The sequence below is a fragment of the Canis lupus genome, chromosome 33 (assembly GCF_048164855.1).
Source record: "Canis lupus baileyi chromosome 33, mCanLup2.hap1, whole genome shotgun sequence".
Taxonomy (NCBI): Eukaryota; Metazoa; Chordata; class Mammalia; order Carnivora; family Canidae; genus Canis; species Canis lupus.
The window spans coordinates 7987389-8011126 of record NC_132870.1 but is presented as its reverse complement, the minus strand read 5'-3'; the positions used below and the strand labels follow the sequence as shown (position 1 = coordinate 8011126).

The 23738-nt window shown below is 37.6% G+C and overlaps 1 long non-coding RNA gene across 1 annotated transcript; it reads right to left on the bottom strand.

Annotated features, from left to right (window-relative positions):
• Positions 1–8881: 8881 nt before the first annotated feature.
• On the bottom strand, positions 8882–12387 carry LOC140623618 (uncharacterized). The gene is made up of 3 exons (XR_012023172.1): positions 12263–12387; positions 11015–11082; positions 8882–8947 (listed from the first exon to the last, which is right to left on the bottom strand). It is a non-coding gene; the product is annotated as an uncharacterized lncRNA (long non-coding RNA).
• Positions 12388–23738: the final 11351 nt, after the last annotated feature.

The following is a 23738-nucleotide window of genomic DNA, read 5'->3' as shown; positions in this document are numbered from 1 at the left end:
TGCATGTTAACACCCTAGAACACTTCTCAACCAATGATGGATGAAAGTTGATGGATAAATATTCTAGTTTCTTTACCCATCAGATAGGACTTTTTTTAAATAATAAATTTATTTTTTATTGGTGTTCAATTTGCCAACATACAGAATAACACCCAGTGCTCATCCTGTCAAGTGCCCCCCTCAGTGCCCGTCACCCATTCACCTCCACCCCCCGCCCTCCTCCCCTTCCACCACCCCTAGTTCATTTCCCAGAGTTAGGAGCCTTTATGTTCTGTCTCCCTTTCTGATATTTCCTACCCATTTCTTCTCCCTTCCCTCCTATTCCCTTTCACTATTATTTATATTCCCCAAATGACAACTTGAAAACATTTTCTTTTTTTTTTAAGATTTTATTTATTTATTTGAGAGAGAGAGAGAGAGAGAGAGAGAGAATACTAGAGAGACAGAGGAGGAAGCACAAGTTGGGGGGCAGAGAGAGAGGATGAAGCAGGCTCCCTGATCAATGGGGAGCCCAATGGGGAGCTCTATCCTGAGCTCAATCCCAGGACCATGAGATAATGACCTGAGCCAAAGGCAGATGCTTAACCAACTGAGCCATACAGGCGTCCCTGGAAGCATTTTCTATACAATCTTCTAGAGGCCCTTAGCAGCAAATGGGACCATATGAGCACAGTTGTGACTTATAACATACCCATATTAGCTTTCTTCGTTTCCCCTTTCTCCTCTCAAACTGATGCTTCCTAGAATCAGCTCCTAAATAATCTACTTCCTAATCTCAAGGTCTGCTTTTGGGAGAACCAAACTCTTCCAGTTATTACTGCCATTATAGTAACACCCCAAAACTTAGTGGCATAAAACAATAATTTATTATTTTGTTAAGTTTATGGATTCTTTGGGTTAGGAATTCAAGTAGGGACAAGAGGTTGGCTTGTCTCAACTCTATAATGTCTGGAGCCTCAAGTGGCAATACTCAAAGGCTGAGGATGGCAGCTAGCATCTGAAATCACCTAAAAGCTCCTCATACACATATCTGAAGCCTGGGTTAAAAATAACTCAATTGCTGAACTCAGCTGGAAGTAGTGATCTGGGATCCTATAGGTAACCTTTGCAGCGGAAGTCTCAAGATGGTGATTTATCTGACATGGGTACTAGCTTTCCCCAAAGTGAGTTTCCCAAAAGAACCAGGTAGGAGCTATCTGATCCTTTGGATCTAGCTTTTGATTTTTTGTGGCATCACCTTTTTTAAATTGAAATTTATTTAACATACAGCATGATATTGGTTGCTGGAGTAGAATTCAGTGATTCATCACTTATGTACAACACCTAGTGCTCATCATAACAATTACCCTCCTTAAAACCTGTTATCTATGTAGCCCATCTCCCATCCACTTCCTTCCATCAACCCTCAGTTTGTTCTTTATTTGTAAAAGTCTCTTATGGTTTGTTTCTCTCTCTTTTTATTTCTTTTCCCCCTTCTCCTATGTTCATCTGTTTTGTTTCTTAAATTCCACATATGAATGAGATCATACAGTATTTGTCTTTCTATGATTGACTTCTTTCATTTCACATTACTACGTTCTAGCTCCATCCACCTCATTGCAAATGGCAAGATTTCATTCTTTTTTCTTGGCTGAGTAATATTCCATTATATATGTATACCACATCTTTATTTATTCATCAGTTGATGGACATTTGGACTTTCTCTATAGTTTGGCTATTGTTGATAATTCTGCTATAATCATTGGGGTGTATGTACCTCTTCGAATTTATAATTTTGTATCCTTTGGGTAAATACTTAGTAGTGAGTCTAAGAGCTGGGTCATAGAGTAGTTCTATTTTTAACTTCTTGAGGAACCTCCAACCTGTTCTCCATAGTGGCTGCACCAGTTTGCATTCCCACCAGTAGTGCAAGAGGGTTCCCCTTTCTCCACATCCTCATCAACACCTGTTGTTTCTTGTGTTGTTAATTTTAGCCATTCTGACAGGTGTGAGATGGTATCTCATCAAGGTTTTGATTTGTATTTCCCTGATGATAGGTGATCTTGAGCATCTTTTCCTATGTCTGTAAGGCATCTGGATATCTTCTTTGGAAAAGTGTCTATTTATGACTTCTGCCATTTTTTAACTGGATTATTTGTTTTTTGAGTGTTGAGTTTGATAAATTCTTTATAGATTTTGGATATGAGCCCTTTATCTGATAAGACATTTGCAAATATCTTCTCCCATTCTGTAGGCTGCCTTTTAATTTTGTTGATTGTTTCCTTCTCTGTGCAGAGATTTTTTTATCTGGATAAAATCCCAATAGTTCATTTTTGCTTTTGTTTCCCTTGCCTCTGGTGATGTGTCTGATAAGAAGTTGAACTTGTGTGGCTTCACTTTTGTTACATTCTTTTGGTTATAACCAGTTACTAAATTGGCCCATATCTGATGGGGATCATGTCAGAAAACTTGCATATGTATTTTAAAACTTCCACCCAAATGAAGAGTTATTGTACAAGTAAGAGGATTTGGTTCCTAATAAAGAACATTATCCTTGCTAAAGCTTTAGTAAAAATATATGAAAATTTACTAGTATTGTTATTTTATCATTCTACCAGGTTGATAATTTTTATTTGCATAGGTGTAGCTATAAACCAGCTGAGAAGTGATATATCAAATTCAGTTTTGTTAATTTAATCTAATTTAGGATGCACCGAGAGGGTGAATTATTTAAATAAATATTTCAGTAAATTATTTTTTAATGGTAATAATAGAGTGAGTTTACTTATATAAGATTTTTTTTGAAGCTAATCATACATGTAATCACATTAAAAATATTTTATTTATTCATGAGAGACACACAGAGAGAGAAGCAGAGACGTAAACTGAAGGAGAAGCAAGCTCCATGCAGGGAGCCTGACACAGGACTTGATCCCGGGACTACAGGGTCACGGCCTGGGCCGAAAGCAGGTGCTAAACCGCTGAGCCACACAGGGATCCATGGAATCGCATTTTTGAAAATCAGTTGTAATTTGGTACTTCAGTAAGTTTAAATCTGGTCTTGAATTTTAAGTTTAAATTAGACAGGGAAAACAAGAAGGAAATATGAGACATTATTTTATGATGGATAAGAGATAACATACAGAGGTCTTAAGCATTTAGCAGTAGTAAGTTCATGTCAACAGAAGCTTAGAGAACTGCTTCCATTTTTTTAAAATTTTTTTTATTTATTTATGATAGTCACACAGAGAGAGAGAGAGAGAGAGAGAGAGGCAGAGACACAAGCAGAGGGAGAAGCAGGCTCCATGCACCAGGAGCCCGACGTGGGATTCGATCCCGGGTCTCCAGGATCGGGCCCTGGGCCAAAGGCAGGCGCCAAACCGCTGCGCCACCCAGGGACCCCGAACTGCTTCCATTTTTGATAGGAAAATAATAGGATAAATCATAATATCATATAGTATCTGAGCTGAAATAGGACCTAAAAGTTCTTTTAGTTCAAACTTTTAACCTTTTTTTTTTTTGGTGTCTTGAGAGATTAGATTATGTATTTCTGCACCTATACATAATCTTGGTGCAGAAATTTTGCAGTTTGTTTGTGTATAATGAACCAAATAGCTAGATAAAGTGAAACTATAGGAAAAGCAAAATTATCAGTGGTTTTCAAAGGTTTGGGGGAGAAATTAGGGATTAATAATGAAGCACAGAGGATTTTTAGGACAGGGAAATTATTCTGCATAATAGTGTAGTTGTGAATATAAGATACTACAATCTGTCCAAATCCATAAAAGTATATAGCACAAAGAATTAACTTTAATCTGTACTATTATGGGCTGCATTGTGTCCTTCCCCCTCAAGTTCATATGTTGAGGCTTAAGCCACCAATGTGCCTAAATTTAGGGAGAGAGCCTTTAGGACGTAATTAAGGTTAAATGGTTTTACAAGGGTGGCACCATATTCCAGGATTGGTGGCACTATAAGAAGAGGAAAAGAGAGAAATCTTTCTGTGTACACACTAAGGAGAATCATGTGAGGACAGAACAAGATGATGGCCATTTACAAGACAGAAAGTGAGCTCTCATCAGAACCTGAATTCTGCAAGAACCTTGATCTTTGACCTTTCAGTGTCCAAAACTGTGAGAAAACAAATTTCTCTTGTTTGAGCCATGCAATCTATGGTATTTTGTGATGGCAGCCCAAGCAGACCAATACAAGACTTGGTACAAGAAGTGGGCTTCTGCTATAACAAATACCTAAAAATACGGAAGCAACATTGAAACTAGGTAATGTGGAGAGGCTGGAAAAGTTTTGAGATACATGCTAGAAAAAGCCTAGAATGTCATGAAGGGAGCTTTGGTAGAAATACGGAGGTTAAATGAGAAGTATGGAAGTTAAATTGTGAGAGCTTAGGAAAAAGAGGAGCTAGAGAGAAAGCCTTTATTAGGGAATATATATATAATCATGAACAGAATGTTTGCAGGAATATGAATGTTAAAGGGTACTCTGGTAGAATGAGGAACATATCATTGGAAACTGGAGGAAAGGTAATACTTGTTATAAAATGGCAAAGAACTTGCCTGAATTGTGTTGTTTTAGTATTTAGCTGAGGAGATTTTTCTTTCCTTCTTTTTTTTTCTTTTGAATTCAATTTTTTATTTAAACTCTAGTTATTTAACATATATGGCAAAATTGGTTTCAGGTGTAGAATATAGTGGTTCATCACTTAAGTTTAACATCCAACGTTCATCACAGCAAGTGCTCCCCTTAATACCCATCACCCATTTAGTCTATCCCCTGTCCATCTCCCTCCATCAATCCTCAGTTTGACCTCTGTAGTTAAGAGTCTCTTATAGTTGAGAGATTTTTATTTTATTTTATTTTATTTTATTTTATTTTATTTTATTTTACTTTATTTTATTTTATTTTTATGTGAGAGAGAGTGAGGAAGAGTGGATGTGCAAGTGAGGGGATGACCAGAGGGGAAGGAAGAGGGACAAGTAGATCCTGTGCTGAGTGTAGAGCCCAATGTAGGGCTTGATTCCAGGATCCTGAGATCATGACCTGAGCCCAAACCAAGAATCAGATGCTTAACCAGGTGTCCTCTCACTGAGGAGATTCTAAGCAAAGTGTTGAAGGAGTGTTTCTCTTTAATGCTTACAGGTTTCTCTTTAATTCTTACAGAAAAATTTGAGAAGAGAGAGATAAATTGAAGGAATTGTTAAGCAAAAAGGAATTAGAATTAGGAAATCTGAAAGTGCTCAGCCTATCCTTATTGCAAAAAATGAGAAAGTACACTCTGAAGAAAACACTAAGGGTGTGGCTGAACAATCATTTGATAAGGAGATTAATATTGATGTGAACCACAGATCTAATTATCTAGTCATCCCCACAGAAGCCAGGAATAGAGATGGGATTATACCAACAGAGACACTGCCAGTTTGGACCAAAGGGAACAGGATGGGAATAGAGCTAGTCATCTGCACTATTCCTCAAAAAAGAAGACTGACCCCAAAGGTGATTCAGAGATCATCAGGGCTGCCTCCTTGGTATCAAAAGGAAGCGCTACCACTACCTTGAGCCTTGGGGACAATTTTTAAAAAGTTATTTAGAAGGTTAGAGGATCTCAGGAAAGAATGTAGATACTGACAAGATTATATAACCGTGTTACAAATGTATGATGCAAAGTCACTGAAGAGGATAGGGATAAAGGGCTGACTTAAGTATCTTTGGAAATGAGTGAAGTCTGAAAGAGTGAAGACAAAGGAAAAATCCATAGCATGACACTGAAGTTGATGGAGTTGTTTCCCACAAGAGATTCTGCTACTGCCACAATTCTGATACTGCTGTACATGTATACTGGATTAGAACAATTAAGTAAATAGATGGCAGATGGAGGAGCCAAGTTTCTTACTACTGGAGTAGGAGTTTGCAAATAAACAAGAGGAGGAAGTAAGAAGGATCCGTGTGGAAATAGATTAGAGTTGGAAATACCAGGTTCAATTTATCTTTCATTTAACACATCCAACCTGCCAGCTCCTGAGTCCATGGGGACTGAAGCTCTCATGTTCAGGATCTTGCCCCAGAGTAGCACAGAAGAGGGAGGATGCTGTTTCCAAAGAAGTGACTCGAAAACTCTCTGAAGCTGATAACAAAAAGATGTCTCAAAAGGAAAAAGATGAAAGAATTTTGTGGAAGAAGAATGAAGTTGCTGATTATGAAGCTACAACATTTTCCATCTTCTATAACAACACCCTATTCCTGGTCTTGGTCATTGTTGCCTCCTTCTTTATATTGAAGAACTTCAACCCCCCCCCTTTTTTTTGTTAATGTTATTACCATATGTGTTTGGAAATAATAAGATGGTAAGAGGTTAAAATTTGATTTTTTATTTAGTGCGCAATGAAGAGATACTGTCTCAGTTGGATGGTTGAACACAGGGTTATTTAAGAATATTACACAAGGTGGGATGCCTGGGTGGCTCAGCAGTTGAGCATCTGCCTTTAGCTCACGGCGTGATCTTGGGGTCTGGGATCGAATCCTGCATTGGGCTCCTTGTAGGAAGCCTACTTCTCCTTTTGCCTCTGTGTGTGTGTGTTTTTCATGAAAAGATAAATAAAATATTTTTTTTAAAAAAAGAATATTACACAAGGTAATAAGTTTAGTTCACTGTGTAAAACTGTGGTTGTATACATTTTATCCTCTTCCCATACTGCATCATCTGATGTTAAGGAAATTGTATGGTGTTGCATTCTCCAGTTTGACTAGTGTTCCTAATTCCTTTATTTCTACTACAGCTTTAGGCATCCTGTAGGTATCTGGTAAATATCAATGAGAGTGAGAGATTGGGAAATGGTCTCACACCATGAAGGTTGGCCTTCAAGACCGCTCCCAGTGATTTCTGCTTCCTGGTCTTCATAGTCTTTTCAAGTTCCCTCTCACACTGTACTAAGGTAGGTCTGTATGATCACTAGCACACAGACAACAGATGGTATGAAACTTCTAAGATTAGTTTAAAAGATGCTGTGGCTTCCATCTTGCTCTTTCTCCCTTATTTTTGCTTGGCGGTGGGGGGTGGTGGTGGGGGCAAGCTGCCACATTATGAGCATCCCTAATAGCCCATGTGATGAGCTAATATAGATGGTTACATATAGAAATACTTACAGATTTGTGTATATACATGAGTTAGTACAAAAACATATATCTTTGCTGTGTTAGATGAGATGGCCTAAAAGAAATGGTATTACAGGAGCAAGGAACACATCTAGTACCTAAATCTTGGTTTGCAATACTATTGACTGAGAAAAGAGGTAAAGGTTTCTTGGAGAAATGACTGATTCTGTGATTGCAACAAGAGATCTAAAAGATGAGCCTAGAGCACCTTGTAGTGTCAGAAAGTAGGGAAGCATTCAGAAGAATAAAAAAGAAAGAAGAAAGGAAAAGAAAGGAAGAAAGAAAGAAAGAAAGAAAGAAAGAAAGAAAGAAAGAAAGAGAAAGAAAGAAAGAAAGAAAGAAAGAAAGGAAAGAAAGAAAGAAAGAAAGAAAGAAAAGAAAGGAAAGAACGAGAAAAAGGGAAAGATGGAAAGAAAAAAACAAAGACCCCACACATTGATCAGGGTATATCAAAGTTGCCCAGGAACCAACTGAAATAATACCCAACAGTCAAAGCTGTAATGATTTGAGCAACAAAATAAATAATATAGTACAGGATTATAACCTGAAATATAAAAGAAATATCCATGTGTTTATGGTGATGTAAAGGATTCAACAAATTAATACATGAAAAAGAAGAGAGAAATCTCTGAAGGATGAAGAAGGACTCCAAATTTGGGTTTAGGCTGCACATAGTGACTTACTTCCAAAAATATACACTAGAAAAAGGCAGAGAAAGAGTAACTTTACAGAGAGAAACCTGACAAACACAGCCTTAATCAAGTGACCAAGGCTGATAGCAATAACCATAAATCATGTTGTTAACATGTACCCTTTGACAAAACATGAGAGACACCTAATTCTGGGAAATGAACAAGGGGTAGTGGAAGGGGAAGTGGGCAGGGGCTTGGGGTGACTGGGTGACGGGCACTGAGGGGGGCACTTGGCGGGATGAGCACTGGGTGTTATGTTATATGTTGGCAAATTGAACTCCAATAAAAAATAGAATTAAAATTTAAAAAAGAAAAATAAGTAAATAAAGGTCATTCTTTCTTCTGTCTTGTCAACAAAACAAAACAAAACAAAATAAAACAAAACAAAACATGTACCCTTGATATGACAATGGCACTGTATCTCTGTGGTCTTCCATGAATAACCCATAAATACCCCTCTGATTCTATTGAGCTATAATTGATATATAACCTTGTATTAGTTTAAGATATACAATATAATGTTTATATATATTCATATATAATGATTATATGTATGCATTATATATGCATATATACATGTGGGATGCCTGGGTGGCTCAGTGGTTGAGCATCTGCCTTTGGCTCAGGGCATGATCCTGGGGTCCTGGGATCGAGTCCTGCATCAGGCAGGACGGGAAGTAGGGAACCTGCTTCTCCCCTGCCTATGTCTTTGCCTCTCTCTGTGTGTCTCTCATGAATAAATAAATAAAATCTACATATCCACATATATGTGATTTTATATATGTATGTGAATATATATACATTTATGTATGGCTATATATATAGTGAGTCATCACTGCAATGAGTTTAGTTAATATCTATCACCTCACATATTTACAAATATTTTTTCTTGGGATGAGAACTTTAAGATCTCCTTAAATTTCCATAACTCCAGTCTTATCACATGACAAACATGAGACAAATTCCAGTAGCGAGGCATCCTACAAAATACCAATATTCTTCAAAATTTCAAATCATTAAAAACAAGGGAAGTCTGAGAAAATGTCACAGCAGAGAGGTGTCTGAGGAGGCACGATGACTAAATGTAATGTGGTATCCTGAATGGGCTCCTGGAACACACACACAAAAAGGATATTAGGTAAAAACTAAGTAAACTGTGGACTTTAAGTAATACTATATTGGTTCACTAACTATAATGTGTATTTTCAGGTAAACCAGATATTTGATGGATTTCTTTTTCATTTTGGACATTTTACACAGACTTAATATTAAGCTAAAGAATCTGATGAAACTTGGACTGTTTAGTCAAATTTCATATTTCCTAAATGATATGGTGATGAAGATATTTGTAAATATTTAGAGGAATAAGTTTTTCCCTTTTAATCAGTTTTTTGGCATTGCAGAGTCATAGCTTGTATATGCTGTAGGAATTGTTCCTTTTCTGTTATCCCTTTCTCTCTAGATTTGTTCTCTTCTTTTCTCTTTCTGACATCCACAGAATTCTTTTATTAGCCAAAATTCTAAGGCCTTCCTCTAGTTGAGCCTTTTCAAATATTCTCAAATTTCAATTCTGGCTAATCCAAACTGGGACAGATGCTCTCATTGGATAGGATGAATCAGGGTTGGGCACAGACCCTACAGTGCCCTTTCTCTCTGCCAGGAGATCAACAGAGAATCTCTGAACTCTCATTTGCTATACTCAGAACTGAGACCTTGTGATACTATTAACACCTTAAAAATTGTGTAACCTGGGAAGAAAACAAACAACCAAAACTAACTAATTATGGCTTGAGGGAAAACTGAAGGGGAAATGTGGTTTTTATACTTGTTTCTATTCAAGCAGGGGAGATGCTGGACCAGTCTACTTACATTCTCTATTCCTCAGGCTACTCATCTGTGGAGTCACCCATAAATATCACAGGTAATACAGTGAAATAATGTCTCATCAGTTGGCTATATTATGGGATGACATTTGTGAGCTAGTATTATGAGAAAATTAAATAATTTAAGATAGTGTGCATGAGAATATCTGAGAAATGTCTATAGTTCCGGAGGAGGAAAACAGCATATATTTTGTTAGGAGCCCCCTGATTATGTGATTGATAGCAATACAGACATTCCCCATCAGAAAGGAGACCTGCTGGCCTTGATGACATTCTGTTAGGTTCCTTGGACAGGATTTGACAGTTTTGCAACATTAAAATATGCTCATTTGCATCTTCCTTAGGAACATCTGGAGAGGGGTAAAAAAGTGGCTTTGGAAAGCTGTTCGACTCGCAAAACACTGAGGCTGAGCAAACATTCCAGCTTTCCCTCGCTGGCCATCACTCACACCCAATGTATTTATTCTTTTTCTCCGACAAGAGAGCAACATTTGGAATAGCTCAAGCTGCTGAGTTAATCATTGAGACGCCATGGGGATGTTTTAAGCCATAGACCTACCCTCCTCGTATGCTTTGGAATCAACACAACGACCAAGCTGAGTGAGGCAAGTGTTGCAGCTTGTCTGTTGCAGGCAAATCATATTTGCTACCTTTCAAATGTCCCATCTCTGTTTAAAGCATCAATGCCAATGGAAGGAACTTGCCAGTATTTCAATGAGTCATTGGGTTTAACTCAACATTGACCCCAAAAGATTTTTTAACTATAATGAGTGCATTTCTCTTTTATTGTGAAATTCTACTCTTTTTTCCAAGTACACTGGGACTCAGAAGCTGGATTTTACCTTGTCATTCTTGAATTGTGGTAGAACCTTCTGAAGTCACTCTCTGTAACCATAACTCCCTCCTTCTTTCTCAACACCTAACTCAGTGCTCTAAAATCAGTCACACATGGGGTACCTGGGTGGCTTAGTTGGTTGAGCAGCCAGCTCTTGACTTCTGCTCAGATCATGATCTTAAGGGTCCTGGGATGGAGCCCCAGCACCAGGCTCTGCACTTAGGGAGTCTGCTTGAAGATTCTTTTTCTCCCTCTCCTTTTGCCCCTCCTCCCAATTCATGTGCTCTCTCTTTAAAATGAATGAATGAATGAATGAATGAATGAACGAATAAGCCTTTTTAAAAAAAAAACAGAACAGTTATATTTTACTACCAAAGAAATATTGCCTACCACCCCCTTCTTTGGTCCTAGGTGAAGCTAGGCTCTGAGGTCTGACACTCAAGGGAATGGTTCCTTACCTTGTTTTTAGGAGACAAATGTGTATCTTTGCTTTGTTCCATGGCACTGGTTACATATTTATATTCAGCTAGAAAATCAAATTCAAGTATAAGGGATGAGTAGGCAGGTAAAGCATTACCCAGAACATGACTTAAAAGTCCTGAAAGACTGTCTAGTTGGAGAAAATCATTAAGATACTTATTGTCTTAAGTTGGCTTGTGAGTTATTGGAACTCTATCAAAAAGTTAAGAAATACATTGAAATCAAGATATGTCTAGGAAAATGTGTTTCACATACTGTGCTTAAGGGTATGTAAATGTAACCCTTTCCATTTTAGCTTGTAAAACACTATTAACAATAATATAATAATAATATAATAATAATGATGATGATTGGGGCCCATGGCTTGGAAAAACTGCCATTTACCATGGTGGAGTCAATGGGGAAGTATTCATGGAAATTGATATTGAAAAATTTAAAAGTTCTCTATATACATCCTACAGCATAGCCGAAGTCAGAATTTGGGTGAGGGGGCCTTTTGTTATCTGGGTAGTTGCTTTGGACTTTTGCTTTATTTCATAAGGGCCAAAGAGTCAATCTGTATTTCTATCAACAGGTGATGATTAGAAAAATCAAGATACCTGGAATCCCAATAGGAAAAAAGATAATTTCTACCTTTTCTTCCCAGGTAGCAATGATAATGTACAGAGTTCTTTGAAGTGCTTTAAGAAAATCTCAAAGCGTCTTTTTTCCTTATTTCTCTGATGCTTTGTCTTATATTTCTCCTGTTGAGGCACTGTTGTTTAATACACGGGGATTAAAGTGTTAGAACAAATAATGCCCTGCCAGCTTTTTGTTGTTAAAAAATGGTTTCCTTGTTTTGGTTCATCTCCGTTAACTGAAAAGGTCCTCACCTAATCATGTCCTCTTGTCATTGAAAGGCAGGAAAAGAACTAACACAGCAGAGAAGAGTATTTTCAAAATCAATCCTTCATATTTAAAAGAGAGATCCATCCTCTCCAGGAGGTGCAAACATAGTCATTAGAACTGAGACCTCCATCTTCTCAAGTGCCCTTCCATTTTTTCATACTGAGAGGAGCTTTCAGGTGCCTGCTGGGCTAACTAAAATAGATGGCTTTTTTCCTTTAATGGGGTTCAGTTTGATTTTCTGTCATTGTGGTCAATGACACAAGACCTGTTCCACTGTCTGAATGCTAGAAGAACATCATTTTCCCTCACATCATTTGAGATGCATTATTTCCACTCACCTGTCAGCTCAATATCCTTTTTTGGAGATATTCTTTGATCCTGGCCCTAACATTTCACAATTTTTCAAGAATGTAAGGTGCATGGGTCCACTGGATAAAAGTATTTCTCACTTTTGAAACTTTTCTGGGCTGTAAAGGAAGATAGTGAATCTTTGAGCAGTCTTTCCTGCTTTATGTTAGGTCTCTGAAACAGGGAAAGAAATGATTTTCCTGTAATTTCCTTCCATTGTAATTTGTACAAATGGTATAAGGGATGAAAATCTCCATCTCAAAAGGAGATGGAAATCTCCATCTCAAAAGGAAGGCTCTGCTTGATTCCCAGATCTCAGACAACATACAACCATCCTAAAAATGATCCTTAAAATACCCTTAGTACCAGCTGTGTATCAGACGCAACTCTTGGGCTATCCAAGGCATGCATATTAAGACAGTCTGTACCCTAAACAACTAAAGTCACACTCAGAAAATCATGGCTTTTAAGTCACAGCACCCTGAGTATTGAGCACTTAAAATGTATTGGGCATCGAGCCTAGTGTTTTCCATTCTTTGATTCTATTGAACTCTAGTAGTAATGCTAGAAGCAAGAATGGTTTAACCCTGTTTTGCAGATGAGAAGACTCAGGCCCAGGATGAAGAAGTAACATTTTCCTAAAGTCACCAGTAGTGGCAGAACCAGATTTTAAACTCAGATTTTCTGTCTCCACAACAAAGGCCCATGCCACACCCCTTCCTCTTCTACTCATCCTAAAGGTATTAATAAGGCCAGACTGGGAGGGAGTTGGGGATGGAGTGTTTGGAAGAAGAGAGTGTACTGTTTAAATTGTGATGATTTTAGACCTCATGTTTGGTTTTATGAAGGGGTGAAGGAGAAGAGAAAATAGAGCAACAGCCCCTTTCTCAAGAACCTCCAGAAAACACATAAAAAAATATTTCCCCCACAAAGATCATTGAGCAAATGTTCAAATATTCTCTGGGGTTATTTGACCTTGACTCCTGGAAAGAGAGAAGATCTCTTTACTAAGTAAGTCTTTGGTACTCTCAACGTTTGGGATAAAATTTACAATCTTTGTGTCACGACAGTGTCAAGGGTGTGGCAACATCATCACTATGTGTCTTTCTCATGTCTCTTTTGCTGGTGCACACTCCTGATTGTGGAGAGGTGCAGCAGAGATATCTGCTCTTTAAATGGCTCTGAGTAATGTTGCCAAGAAGTACACTTACATTATTTAAAGACCTTTTAAAAGAGAACCCTCCCCCCTTCTAGCACACTCTTGGCTGATAATCCCTATTAAACAATCCGCTGCTATATTTCTTGGAGACATTATTTAAAATCCTTTTAAAGTGCAGTTCTTCCTACTTCCCTACGATTGATACCTGTGAAGAGCTTAATAGTATCAGAGAGGGGGGGTGAATGGGAGGGGGAGAGGCAGATGACTGCTACTTAAAAGGATTTAAAAGAATGTTGCAGCCATATTTCATAATCGAGATGCCTAAAAGCCTACAGTAAGGGGGAAAAAAGGGCTGCTGCTTCTTTTTCTAGGCATTAAAAAAATTGGAATATATTCTTCTGAGTTTGCTTCACTTGCTAGAAGAACCATTGAGAAGATTACTGACCAGTCTGTAGTAGGTTCATATTCAGAGTCCAGTGCTCCTCTAGAGAAACTGCAGAAGACCTGAAAATTTTCTAAAGTAGAGTTTGAAAGTGCAAATATCTATAGAATCTAGAAAGAGTGAAGTGGGCTGCATTTAAGACAATAGGAGCTCATGTACACTTTTACATTTAAATGTCTACGTGTATGTAACGTATACATGTATGTACTTTACACACACTCTACACAGTATACATGCACATATATATGCATATATATAAATATACATTATACTTAGCTTAAGCAAGTAATACATATAGCTGATATTTACTGAGTACTGTGGTCCAGGTACTATTCCTAAACTTCATATGCAGTATCAGTACTATGGTGTATATACTTTTGTTGTCATTTTATTAAAAATGAGAAAACTGAGACACTGAAAATGAGACAGCTGAATGATTCCCACCCAAGCATCTTTATACTCATTCCAGGACCCAGGTTCCTAACCATTACACTTTTCTGAGTGCTCAACCATCCTCTTGTAAGGGTTGAAAAGTAGTCCAGGTGGGAATCCATAAATGAGCTGTGATCTTCTTGCTGTCCACTCCTGTTGTTGTTCCCCTTTTCACCTTTGTAACCTTTACTACTCAGCAGCGTCACTAAGGTCAACACACTATTTTGAAGCATTGATAAGAGCTAATGATAGATTTTAATTCTTTCCATAACAGATTGGGGTTTTTATTTGCACAGTTGCTCTGAATGCCATCTAGCCTTCCAAAATTAAAAGATCTTAGGAAACCTAGAGCTTCAAACGGATCTAGGAATTATTGAGCCAAGTTATTGACTTTTACACATGAAGATACTAAGACCCAGAGGGAGCAAGTGACATGCCTAAAATGATACCTTTGGTGGCAAAGACAGTACTAGAATCCAGGTAGGTTATTTGCTACTCTAGCGAAATTTTCCTCCTATTCCTATTTCCATGCCTTATGGTATACATCTTTATCATGTCCTTCAACCTCATCTCTGGGTTTGGCCATGTGGCTTACTTTTGCCGACAAGCTACTAGCAGATGTGTTGCAAATAAATTTATTTAAAGCACTTGCACCATGAGGCTTGCTTGTTCTTGTATATCTGCCATTTCCATGGGGAGAAGAGGGTGAGAGAAACATGGAGTTAACCTTCTACAGCAAAGCCCAGCCTAGGTCATTCAAACCCTTACTGGCCCACACACTCATGAGAAGTAAGTCATTGCTGTTTTAAGACACTGAATTATGGGTTGGCTTACTATGGAACAATAGGTAAAATTAGGTTGTTTTGTTATTGTTGTTGTTCCCAGAATGTTCTTTGAAAAAAGCACAAGATCTTTAAATGATGGAGGCTCATTTTTTTAAAAGATTTTATTTATTTATTCATCACACACACACACACACACACACACACACACACACACACACAGAGGCAGAGATATAGGCAGAGGGAGAAGCAGGCTCCATGCAGGAAGCCCAATGTGGGACTCGATCCTGACACTCCGGGACTCGATCCTGGGAGTCCGGGATCACGCCTTGAGCCAAAGATAGAGGCTCAACCACTGAGCCACCCAGGGGTCCCTCATTTTTTTTCTCTAAAATGTTCTATACTAGCACTCATTTAAAGCAAAAAAACAAAAGTAATATTAAAATACATTGTCTTACTATTTGGGTCCCAGCTCAGATAGTGCCCCCCAAAGAAGTTCCTTGACAACTAATAAAAAATTATGCTTCATCTACCCAGTTGCTCTAGCATATTGCTCTGCTCATTTATCTGGATATATTTATTTACGCCTGTTTTTAAATTTTCTCCACTAAAATTGAAATCCCATGAAACTAATCTTACTTGTCTTGCTCACCTCTGTATTCCTAGCACCTATTACAATACCTAGTACATAGCTGGTTCTCACTAAACATTTTTGAAGGAAAAAAGTTATAAAGCATTTGCATTCTGCCTGTTGGATGTTTTGGGGTCTGTGTTGTAAGAGATTTAAAAAAAAATCATCCATGAGAGGCACACACAGAGAGAGAAAGAGAGGCAGAGATATAGGCAGAGGGAGAAGCAGGCTACCTGCAAGGAGCCCAATGCAGGACTCGATCCTGGATTCTGGGATCACACCTTGAGCCAGAGGCAAATGCTCAACTGCTGAGCCACCCAGGCATCCCTAAGAGATATTTAATGAACAGTCTAAGGAACTAGGGAAGGCTTTGGAGAGGAGATCATATTGAGGAGGCCCAGAGAGATGATATTTCACCAAGTTGAAGTGTGTGAGATAACACAGATGCAGTGGCACTCCAGAATAAATAAAGACATGGAAGTATGAAAGTTCTCAATGTACCTGCAGCAGTCCAGCTTGGCTGGAGCTTAGACTCACATATTCATAGTGAGAATGGGAGAAAGATGAGCCTAAAATACTTCTTGGTTCCAAATTGGAAAATGGCTTGAATACCATCCCAAGGATTTCACATTCTATAGTTTAGATCATAAGGTTTTTAAGCAACAGTACATTTGGGAAGAGAATACTGCTGGTTGTGTGAAAGGTGAAGGGAGTAGAAGTTAAGGCTGGAGGCAAGAGACCTTTTAGAAGACCACTGCTGATAGTGCAGATGAGAGATGCCAACTAATGCAACTAAGGTAGTGGCAGCAGTGGGAAACAAAGGGCGAGAAAGGCATTTAGAGATGTTGGAAAGAGAAAATGGATGGGGTTTGTTGACCAATTTGACAGAATGGTGTGGAAAGAAGTCAAAGGAAGAGTAGTAATCTAGTGTATATGACCAAGTGGAATGTGCTACTAAACTGGAAAGAATCGGAAGAGAAACAAATTTAAAAGAAGGAAATGAAAAAAAAAAAATAAAAGAAGGAAATGGGTCTTGGATATGTTGGATTTCAGATATTGGAGGTTTCATTTCAAAAACTGATTACATTCAAGGCTTATGTCTGGAATAATTACTCCAAGTATGTACTAAACATGAGCCTTCTGAAATAATCATTCATTACCTTTATTTTTAAACATCCTCCTATACCTGTGCACTACCCATAAATAGACATCCTGGTAAAGTTAAGTAAGCACCTTTTCCCTCCTCAGCTTACAGTGTTAGACAGAATTGGTTGGTGGCAGGATTCAAGATATTTTGCATTTAAGTTTTTGTCAGACAAGGGAGATGAAAAGAAATAATCTATTCTCTGGTTATTTTACTACACAACATTCCTGAGCCAAATCATTTATAGTCATGAGTAATGAGCTGATTGGTGAAGAGCACAAGATGTGAAGGTAAACTTGGGTATAATGTTGAGGGACCTCTGAGAAGAGTCAGAAAGGTGTTGATGTTTGCAGAAACCAGAGCTGAGCAGTGGAGCAGGGAACACATTTTCTGTGCCAGACAGCAAAAGGTCACAGCAGAAGACCAGAGTTACCAAGTTGGTGTGGTGTTCCTAGACTCGACTCTCTTGGAAGCTTCAGATGAACTTGATATATATAAATATATATATTTATATATATACATATATTTATATGTATATATAAATAATTCAAGCTCTATGCATTCTAAAACTTTATTCTTAAAAACACCTTGCAATCCTTCTTGATACCCACACTATATATTCTAATACTCACCATCAATTCTTTGGAACTAAACTTTTTTTTTTAGACTCTGACCACTTCGAATCTAAGTTGTTTGTGTCCATTGAGCCTATGAATATTTCTATCCAGGTTAGACTTATGCTCTGTCTCTCCCTAACTAAGCTATAAATTTCTTGAAGGCAGAGGCAATCCCTTAGGTATGTTTTATATCAGTGTTTGGCACTCAGTAGGTCCTCTTATGAATGTCTGCTAAATTTAAGAACAAATGAATGTAACTCCTTTTGATTGCTGTTTTCACTTTTCAAGTGTGGAAGGTTGTCATCAAATCATTCCTCTGACCTGACATCTCATGCATCTTAGAACACCATTCTTCTTCATGAAAGAGTAAAGACAGGCTTCTAAACAGTGCAGAATAGAGAAAGGGCTGGTGAGAGGAAAGTTTTGGTATTAATAAATTTATTGTGAAAAAGACTGTATTAATGGAAAATGCCATCATTTTGCTTTAGTCCTACAGAACTCAAAAGTCATCTCAGTATAAAAAATTGAGAAGTGCATGTAGTGAGATGGAAGTTTCCATTAGATTGGATGTGCTTGAACCTCTATTGAGTGTAGCCCTCTCAGAGTAACATGAAGGGATTGCTTATGACAACAAATCATCTCCATTCTGTACTAACAGTGATTCATTTAGGCCTGCTGTCCATGTTAAGATGAGATCCCTATAGGACAAATCCAATATGAGTAAAATTGGCAAAACTTTCTTTAAAATGATGGGAAATGAAAAGAATAGCCTAACCTGTATTTTCTTTGACTTTTGTTCATCATCTTCTTGTAACATAACTTCTTGTGAAAAATACACTGAGAGTTTAATCACATCCTGTAGTCTTGATAAAAAGGTAAGCCACAGTAGATGTTTTCACAAAATTGTAATTATATATGCAATTGTTAAGCCTTCATCTTCCTAAACATTTGGTTTATTATAACTTAAAAAAACTAATAATTACTGTTCATGTAATATTAAGAAGTTAAGACTTTCCTAATTGATACTTACCAGATACATTCAGAATTTGTATTTAAACATAGTTATTATTTAGTTAAAAATTAGAGTTTATAATCATTGATGAATCTATCTAAAATAAATAGTCTTACAGATCAAGGTATTATTGGTTCCTTATGTTAGTATTTAGAGTTTTGATTATGAAATAGTTTTCTTTTCAAAATTAGATTATCTAAAATTATTTGTAAGTAGCCATTTTAGCTTAATTGTGGTATGTGCTATTCTATTGCAACTAACTATAATAATTTTTTAGCAACAGGGTTAATAAAACTACAACCTTTCATATTTTAGAAATTTTACTAATAAAGGACAATCTTACCTTGAAGTACTTTGACTTTAATATTTATCAGGGCCAGAAAATAATCTTTAGAATTGGAAGGGTTACTACCCTGTCATATTCCATATAGTTGGTGACCTCAAAGGGCACTATGAAGTTTATTTTTATAGAAAAGATACAGAAATTTGACAAATTTGAAATTTGTCAAAATATGACAGTTTTCATTTTCATAAATTACTCTAAAGTAGTAAGGTTTCATTTTTTTAAATTTTTTTAAAATTTATTTATGATAGTCACAGAGAGAGAGAGAGAGAGGCAGAGACACAGGCAGAGTCAGAAGCAGGCTCCATGCACCGGGAGCCCGATGTGGGACTTGATCCCAGGTCTCCAGGATCGCGCCCCCGGGCCAAAGGCAGGCGCCAAACCGCTGCGCCACCCAGGGATCCCAGTAGTAAGGTTTTAAATGAGAATTATTTTCACTGGAGCTCCTCTCTTATGTCATTATAAGCATTTTAGTAAGTGATTAAGATGACAACCTGCTTCCAATGGTGCTACATGTGAGAAAGATCTCTGCTCTTTCTCCTTCTACCACAACCACCATAGCCAGAACGAGTCATAAGTTCAGAAACTGAAGAGAGATTTTTTTTTGTTTGTTTCTACTCAGTGATCTAGTGTCACTCCCTGGAGAGTGGGGAAGAGGGGGCACTGGCCATAACATGCTTAGCTGGAATATCTAAGAAAGGGCGTAAGGAAGAACAATTCAAGGTGATAGTGGAGTCAGTCATTTGTGTTCTGTATGCTGCTAGGCTCACCCCTGGAGCCTGCTGCATCATTTGGCAAGACTTCCCACTATGAGGTTTCTGTGGGGAGAAGAGCCTGAACTTTTCAGATTTAAAGGCCCAGCCTGCTGCATGATGGATTCTCCCCTAATATCATTAGCTGCACATGCTGCTAATTGTAGTGGCTGCTAATCCATCTGAGCAGCCAAAATGATATTAGCTTTCAATAGGATTTACATATATCCAGGCTTGTTTCTGCATCAGCTAGCAATTAAAGTTTAAACTGTTGAACATGCAGCTTGCTGTAGGCTAAGTAATATTTAATAGCATTAACAATGCATTTCCCTATTCGCCTCCGAATCTCTTTACAGGCTCATCAATTCGCTATCACCTTTGTGTGGCATAGCCGACATTAGCAGCTCTTATCCTAACAGCTTCCAGAGGAGGGCACTGTCATAAGAGACAGGACAATAGAAATGCCAGCTGCGCATATAAGTATTAGCAACATAATTTATGTTTCTATTCCTAGCCCCTACCCCACATGCACAGGCACATGCACATCCATGCACACTCATTGGAGGGGGCCGTATTAGCTTACCCTTCCAGGGCAGGCTTTGAAAAACTATTAATTAGCTTATTTAAACCAAAATGTCTGCAGAAGATGAATATTAACTGAAAAGTAGTTTCAAATCCAAACTACATGAGGAATCCAGCTCTTTCAAAGCTTGGTGTAAGCAGGATTAAACTCTCTTGATTGACGTGTTTAATAAACATTTATTTGTATGAGATTGAGTGCAATCAGGCTAGAACATACACTCCACAAGAGTAGTTTCTTTGTCTGTCTTATTCCTATTTCCTTAAGTATCTAGCGCAAGGACTAATACATAAAAAGTACTTAGTAAATATCTGTTGAAGTAATGATTATATAAGTGTTGGATGGTTCAAATTTCCTGTCCCAACCCCAAGCCCCTGATGCTTCCTCCCTTGTTCGCTGTTTTATGCATACTCACCACCCACCTACTCCTTATTTCCAGGGCATTCACTAGTGAGTGGACAAGTCAAGAGTGGGGAGGAAGATATAACATAAAAGACATTCTGCAAGAAAGGTGTCTCTGTCAGGACCAGGCTATGCGCAGCTTGATACAATGAGATCTTTCTGGCCTATAAATCTTCCCTCCTGGGGATCGTGTTGGTGGATGTCAAATGGCTGTCACTATGGTGCAACTTCAGGGTGAGGAGTGTATTAGGTTCTTAGCGCTGCCAAAACACTATCAAAAACCAGTAGCCTAAACCAATAGAACTTTATTGTCTTACAGTCCTGGAGGCTCGAAGACCAAAATCAAGGTGTGAGAAGGACCACACACTCTCCCTGATGGCTGTAGGAGAGAATCCTTTCTTTCCTCTTCTGGCTTCTGGTGTTTACCAGATGTCCTTAGCATTCCTTGGCTTGTAAATGATCTCTCCAGTCATGTGGCTGGTCACTTTGTCTTCCCTCTGTGAGTTGTCTGTCTCTGTATCCAAATTTCTCCTTTTTAGTAAGACACCAGTCATATTTGATTTGGGCCCACCCTAGTGACCTCATTTAAACTTGATTAGCTCTGCAAAAACCCTCTTTCCCAATAAGGTCATATTTTGAGGTACTGGGGGTTAGGACTTAAACATATCTTTTAAATAAACAATGTAACCCATAACTGAAGGCTGTGTACAATCTGGAAGATGATAATGGGATACTTTCAGACCTTTAAATGTCTCTTCTTGGGTACCAGAATAATCCATATTCTCTGGGCATAGAGGTCAATAATAATTGAATTATTCTTATCATTTCTTGGACTCTGCCATCTTGTAATTCCCACTTCAATTGGTTTTTATTACATAATGTTCTCCAACTATTTCTATGATCATTCCTTGTAGTTTAGTAATTTCTTTTTCTCATCTGTCCCTTAAATGTGGCATTCTGTCTAAACTGTCAGTTGTCCCCTAGTCTATTTCTATGTCTGGTCAATAGGCAACTGCTTTAAATTATGGTTGCTCTTTGGCTTTACTACTCAGGGATGGAGTCCACTTTATGTAAAATTGGTCTTGTGAGGCAGTCAGGCCAATTCATTCTAAGAGTTAGCTATATTGTTAGGAACAATGCTATCAAAAGGTCATTTTTTATTATCTTAATTTCAAAGTAATCTATTGTTTTGACATTCATGTAGAATAAGGGATAAAGATAACCATAGTTCTTATTTACATAGACATTGTCTATCTTGTTTTGAAATGCAAAATTTAAAAACATTTAGTTCTCTTAGGCCGGGTTTGTCTCTAAGTTACCCAGGATGTATCAGTTTGAGATGAATGAAACACATTTGCCTTTTATAACTGATTTCTCCTTCATTGGAAATTATTTATTGTAATTGTCATGTTTGGTAATTGCGATGGCTAACAAAGTATTGAAGTCTCATCTTAAGAGAAAAAAATCTCCCTCATAATGACATGAAGCAGGTCCCTATGACCTACTACTCTACATTCATAATTCAACTAAATAAAGAAATGTAGAAATAAAGATATTGCTTATGTTTACTAATTAAAAATTTTTAAATTACCATGCCCAACGACAGACAACAGAGAGAAATCAGTAAGGGGCTGGCAGGAGGGCAGCAAATCAGCTATGTCTTCATTATGAGCAAGAGGCGGCGAGGATATGTTGCTAGGTGAATATATATTTATATAATAAATCCGTAAGTTAATAAAAAAAAATTTTAAATTAAAAAAAAATCTGTTGAGTTTGGATAGCTCCAACTCGAGAAGAGCTCCATATAGATGTCCTCAGCTGGAAGGGACAAGAACAGATGAATGGCTTTCTTCACACTTCTTGTTGGGTGAATCAGTCATGCTCTAGGGTCATGTTAAGTTTGCCATTTTTGTACAAAATCACTTAATAAATTGATTGGCACCTTATCTTGGTGTCAGTGTCACTCTACTTTTAGAGATGTCCAAACTGTTTAAATATCAAAAACAAACCACAGAGGACAACCTAGTGAGAAAGCACTGTGCTAGCTGAAGATCAAAGGGAGACAGCTGACCACTGTATATATTTGATATTACCAGAGAAGAAGTATAGTGATTTAGTCAGTACATGTGGTCAGAGCTTCTTGGGCGGGGCTCAGCGAACAGTGAAAGCAGTTGGAGAATATGCCAAGACAGGCATCTACAGAAATCAGAGTTATATGTTCTAAGGAAAACAAGATTTTCGGCATCAGGAAGGTGACTATAAGAATGTGACTTCATGTAAACTATTTTTTAGAAAATTAATGAACCCAATTTTAGGCATGTTACAGCAGAAAAGGAATCCTTTGAAGTGGGCAAATGTTACAAACTCTAAAGCAAAATATCATCACTCTCACAATATGATACTTTAAGCTGGCATGGACAGGAATTTTAAGAAAGGTATCAATAAATAGTCAATCCTGAAAAAAGATCCTTGGCCAAATTTTAATTTATGTATATTTTAGTAACTTGGGCTCAGTGTCTGAGTTTTTCAGATATGGTCAGTTACTGGATGTGTAATGTATTTGATTCTATACTTTATTGCAGATATGCTGAGAAAGATTTGGTAAAACATTAAAAAGAAGCTGCATTTTCCTTTAACCTTGTATAGGTTATTCTTTTGAATGATTTGATCATAAACAGTGGTGTATATAGTGAAAAATTTGGGGACATGTAAGTTCCATTCAGACTGAAAAGCAAGATTTAACTTTCAAAAGTTTCACAATTTGAGATTCTTTTTTTTGGCCTAATCTCTTCTTGATGAGGCTGTAGGATGACCTGTATGTACACTCTCATTTTTTTCTTCAAAGAGGTCACCTTAAAGAGAAGCCTAGCCATGGCAGCAGAGATTGGGTATGATGACTTCAGACCATGTTCCAGCCCTGCTTGTCTAAGAGGATGCTTGGGGCTGAAGTTAAGAGACATTAAAAGTCAAAATGAAAGCAAACTGAGCAGCAGTTCCCGAGGTTATTATGTGTTTAGTTTGGACTTCTACTTCCATGGAATCCTAGGATTTGTTTGCAAAATCGTAACTAAATTTTGTATTTCAAATATGAACAAAACATCCAGTGGAAAGAATCTTTAAAAGTAGTGTGACATTTATTGTATTATATAAAATCTCCAACAACAGAGTCT